This window comes from Equus caballus, chromosome 25 (genome assembly GCF_041296265.1).
Source record: "Equus caballus isolate H_3958 breed thoroughbred chromosome 25, TB-T2T, whole genome shotgun sequence".
Classification (NCBI taxonomy): Eukaryota; Metazoa; Chordata; class Mammalia; order Perissodactyla; family Equidae; genus Equus; species Equus caballus.
This window is the reverse complement of record NC_091708.1, coordinates 22,442,928-22,448,444: the sequence shown is the minus strand read 5'-3', so window position 1 is coordinate 22,448,444 and position 5,517 is coordinate 22,442,928. Positions and strand designations below refer to the sequence as shown.

At 40.9% G+C, this 5,517-nt stretch overlaps 1 pseudogene; it reads right to left on the bottom strand.

The window, feature by feature from the left end:
• Positions 1-2,224: 2,224 nt before the first annotated feature.
• LOC100630561 (large ribosomal subunit protein eL42-like) lies at positions 2,225-2,540 on the bottom strand (annotated as a pseudogene).
• Between the last annotated feature and the right edge of the window lie 2,977 nt (positions 2,541-5,517).

Sequence of the window (5,517 nt, the reverse complement as noted above, 5' to 3'; positions counted from 1 at the left end):
GCGGCTGCTGCGGACCGGGTTCCTTCTCGAGTCAGCCTTACCTCGCGAATCCGCAAGGTGGGGCACAGCAGATGGCAGCACCCCGTAGGCTCCAAACCTCAAAGTACTTAGTGCCTTGCAGACTCTGCGTATGTGTACAGCGTTTAAATTATTGTATAGACGTATATTTTTAAAAAGGTGGGAAAACAATTTATCGTAAGCAATTTCAGCATGATTGTGCGCTCTTCCTACACATCGTTTTAAATGCCTTTCGTATTAATTGAACCATTCCGTATTTTTTTGATGTTTAAGTTGATTCCGTGTTTGATGTTGTAAGACGTGGCTTAACATCTTTGTGCTTAATCGTGCTTGCTTAGGAACTGTCTTATTCCAACACTCATCAAGCTTTTCCTGAACCTCAGATTGTTTCCTAATCCGGGTTCTGCCCTTAAGCCGTTTCTCTCCTCTTGGCTGGGGTCCCTTAGGTGAAACATCTGCCCGTGCGGAGCTTCTCTCGGTGCTGACCTTCCGCCCCTTGCTTGGGTTTTATGCATCGAGATGCTTGCTGAACAGCTGCGATCTTGACATCCCGCAGGCACCCCAAACCCAGAATCTGTGTATTTAGCCTGTCATCTTGCTCTGCTACCCGCCGCTCTGGCTCTCCTGTGCTCAGTCTCAGTTCCTAGTTCCTGGTCCCCAAGGCAGACCCAGAAGAGCCTTGCTGTGCTCCTCCTCTTCCATCCTGCCGTGAGACAGTCACCAAGTTTCGCTGACTTTTCTCAAATTTTATTCTCCTGTCAATTCTTACCACCCTGGCAGTTGAGGCTCTCATCCTCTGTCACCCAACTATGCAGTCGTCTCTTAGCTAATCTCTTTTAACTAATCTGCCACTTGCTGATCTCTCCCAGCTTCTTTTTTTTTTTTTTTTTTTTGAGGAAGATTAGCCCTGAGCTAACATCTGCTGTCAATCCTCCTCTTTTTGCTGAGGAAGACTGGCCCTGAGCTAACATCTGTGCCCATCTTCCTCTACTTTATATGTGGGACGCCTACCACAGCATGGCTTACCAAGCAGTGCCATGTCCGTACCTGGGATGCAAACTGGTGAACCCCGGGCCGCCGAAGCGGAAGTGCCCGCTTAACCACTGTGCCACCAAGCCGGCTGCTCCCTGCTTCTTTAGGTGCTTCTGCTGCTCTCTACTCTGCGATTTTCTGCTCAAGTAATAAATGCCTGTTTTAAGTGCTTCCACGTCTTCACTGGTTATGATTTCTCCACCTCGAGTTGTGCAGGTGTATAAACTCTATAAAGTTCTCACAGTGTACTGCAGGAAGTCAAGGGCTGTATTTTTTTTTCAACGAATTTGTCCGTCTCTAAGTTGTTGAATGTATTGGCATAGTTGTTTGTAATTTTTTCTTGTTGTTCTTTTAATGTTAGTAGATCTGGTGATGTCCCCTCTTTCATTCCTTGTTTTTCCTCCCGAAGGCCCCGGTGCATAGTTGTATATTCCAGTAAGTCCTTCTGGTTCTTTTATGTGAATGGCCACCACAGCATGGCTACTGATAGTTGAGTGGTGTGGTTCTGGGCCCTAGAACTGAACCTGGGCCTCTGAAATGGAGCACACCGAACTTTAACCACTAGGCCATCAGGGTTGGCTCTCTTTCATTCTTGATAGTGGCAATTCGTGTCTTTATTTTCTTGATTGGTCTGACTAGTGGTTTATCAATTGTCTTTTTTTCAAAGAAACAGCTTTTGGTTTCATTGACCTTTTTTTCTATTATTTTTCTGGTTTTTAATTCATAGATGTCTACTCATTTTTTTTTTTTTTTTGAGGAAGATTAGCCCTGAGCTAACATCTGCTGCCAATCCTCCTCTTTTTGCTGAGGAAGACTGGCCCTGAGCTAACATCTGTGTTCATCTGCCTCTGCTTTATACGTGGGACGCCTACCACAGCATGACTTGCCAAGCTGTGCCATGTCCGCACCTGGGATCCGAACCAGCAAACCCCAGGCCACTGAAGTGAAACGTGTGAACCTACCTGCTGCACCACCGGGCCGGCCTCTCATATTTTTATTATGTCCTTCCTTCTGTTTGCTTTGGGTTTATATTTCCTTTCTTTTTCTAATTTCTTAAGGTGAATACCTATTAGGTTGTTGACTTGAGACCATTGTTATTCATATAAACATATTTTGTTTAAGTGAACACAACCCCAAGATTTTATTGCTGTTATAATAAAACAAAAGATGAAGCTCAGAACTGGATCATTTGGCCCTTTCTCTTATCTCTTCCCAGTTCAGAATGCTTCCGTCTCTTAGTAGCCAGCATTCTTTTAGGTCTGTAGTTGGGCTCAATGCGTTCAGGCCTTGGCACAATCTTCATTGTAGTTTTGGCCTTTTTTTGAAAATTGGCTTAGTCTGCTCACCGTAGCCACTCTGCTTCCTGTTGTGACACTGCTTTCCCTGGACACATGAGAATCCTTGGCCTTCTTGTACTGTGTCATATTGTGGGGTTGGTGCTCACCACACTTCTTACAGAAAGTCTGGTGGGTTTTAGAAATGTTAGCCATGTTTGCAGGAGCACTGTTGCTAAATATTTTTAATGCTGTGATTTTCCCTGTAAACACTAATTTATCTGTATCCCACAAATTTTGATATGTTGTATTTTCATTTTCATTCAATTCCAATTATTTTATAATTTCTCACTTGACTTTATCTTTTTTTATTTTTTGCTGAGGAAGATTGGCCCTCAGCTAACGTCTGTTGGCAATCTTCCTCTTTTTGCTTGAGGAAGATTCACCTGAGCTAACGTCTGTGCCAGTCTTTCTGTATTTTGTATGTGGGATGCTGCCACAGTGTGGCTGCCAACCAGTGGGGTAGGTCGGCGCCTGGGAACTGAACCCGGGCCACTGAAGTGGAGTGCATCAAACTTAACCAGTAGGCCATGGGGCTGGCCCCTGACTTTGAGTTATTTAGAAGTATGTTTTCAGTTTACAAATATTGGGGAATTTCCTGAGTATCTTTCTAGTCTTGATTTCTAATTTAATTCCATGTGGTGAGAGAAGATACTTTGTACAATTTCAATTTTTACAACTTTGTTGAGATTTGTTTTATGACCCGGTATATGTTCTGTTTTAGTGACTGGTTTATGTATACTTGAAATGAATATATATTCTGCTGTTTGTTGGATAGAGTTCTCTATAAATATCAGTTAGGTCAAGTTGGTTTTTAGTGTTCTTCAGGTCTTCTATATCCTTCCTGGTTTTCTTTCTGCTGCTTTTATTACTGAGAGGAGTGTTGGTGTGTCTGACTATGATTGTGGAATTGTCTGTTTCTCCTATCAGTTCTATCGGTTTTTGCTTCATGCATTTTGAAGTTCCGCTGTTAGATGTATATACCTTTAGGATTTTTATGTCTTGTCAGTGAATTGTCTTGTTTATCATTATCTAATGACTCTCTTTTTCTCTGGTAATATTCCTATTCTAATGTCTACTTTGTCTGACATTCATAAAGGCACTCCGGCTTTCCTTTGTTTAGAGTTTGGAAACAGGAAAAAGTTTTCCTTTTTCCATCTTTTTGGCTTATAACCTATTTATCTCTTTACATTGAAGGTGAATTTCTTGTCGATGGAACTCGTAGGGTCTTGCTTTTTTATCCAATCTGACAATCTCTGCCTTTTAATTGGGGTGTATAGACCATTTACATTGTTATTTTTGATATAGTTATATTTAAACCTAACATCCTGCTAGTTATTTTCTGTTTGTTCCATCTGTTCTCTCCCCCTCTTTGCCAACCTGCTTTTGGATTATTTTTTATGATTCTATTTTGTATTCACTCTTGTCTTGTTAAACCTCTTTTTATTAACTTTTTTTCCCTGTGGATGTCTCAGGATTTAAAATATTCATCTTTAATATTCATCTTTAATTTATCACATTTTTCAATAGTCATCTTCAAATAATATTATACCACTTCATGTATAATGTAAGAATTTTACAGGGAGATACTTTTCCTTCCCTTCATCCTTTGAGCTATTGTCATTACTTAGAGGCTATATTATTTCAAGTTTATTGTAAATTTCTTAAGTAATAGTTGATTATATTCTTTGAGTAAAAATATTAAAACATTCCACATAGTCTTAAGTCCCTTTGACCATTGCTTCCTTGAAGGTAAACAATGTTACCAGTTTGTTATACATCATTCCAAACCTTTGCTATGCATTTACGATGTGTGTATATATGTCTGTGTGTGTGCATGTGCATATGTATATATATACACCTAGAATATGTATAGTTTATTTTTTTTACATAAAAGATATCATACTTCTATATCCTTCTGTAGATGCTTTTTTAATTCAGCAATATATCTTGTCAGTCTGCCTGTGTTAGCACCTGTGATCTGTCTCATTCATTTGAGCTACTACATAGTACAGTCATGTGCTACATGACATTTCAGTCAATGATGGACTGCATATATGATGGTGGTCCCATAAGTTTAGTACCATATAGCCTAGGTGTGTGGTAGTCTATACCATCTAGGTTTGTGTAAGTACACTCTATGATGTTTGCACAACGATAAAATTGCCTAGTGACACATTTCTCAGAATGTATCCCCATCATTAAGCAATGCATGACTATATTCCATTAAATGGATTTCCCGCAGTTTTTCTTTTTAAGTTGATGGACATTTGTTTTCAGTTATTCATTATGATAAACAAGGCCCCAGTGAACATCCTTCTGTATGCCTTATTGTGGACATTTGCAAGTACTTCTCTAGAGTGCATACGTAGAAGTGGAATTGCATTTCTCACAGAATCCTCCAAGCAAGGAATAAGTGGGAGAGGAGAGGCAGAAATTAAACCTAGGAGGTTTTAGGGTTGCATAGCGGCTAGTGGGTATGGCAGTGGGAGTGGTTGGTGTGGTAGCCATGTGATAGAGGATTTAAAGCCTGGAAAGTCGTTGGAAAACCTTATACAGTAATGGCATCGTCTTTGGAACTCAGGAACCTCTGAGAGAACACGGGTTGGTTAATATTTTCATGCCTTCAGTGTAAGGAAGCAACTTGGTTGCCTCTTCAGAGGTAGAAAAAGGAGTATGACTCATTTTGCTGGTCTATCAGAGGAGTTAAATAACTTGCCTAAAGTCATATGGCTAGTAAACGGTTTGTTTTCTGGTCACCTCACAGTGGAATGAGTGACAGCCCAATGGGCTTATGAAAATAATTGAATTTAGAGATCATCTGGTTATATACCTTCACAGTTCACATGGGAAACGAGGTCTTGTGAGGGAGAGAGACTTGCTCAGGTTGTGGTATTGGGTAAGTGGTAATGCTGGAGCTCCAGCCCTAAAGGCTGACATATTTCAGTCCAGCTGTAGGAGGCAGAAAGCAGAAACAGGAAGGAGATAGCTTCGTCCATCTAGGGGAAGTGGTGGTGGGGGGCCAGGGAGACAGAAGCAAACAACATTGCTGCCTACTCCGCCCCCTGCAGCCCACTCTCTTCCTTTCACCAGATTCCTGCGGACTTCTTTCTTCAGCAGCATCAAAGATGTC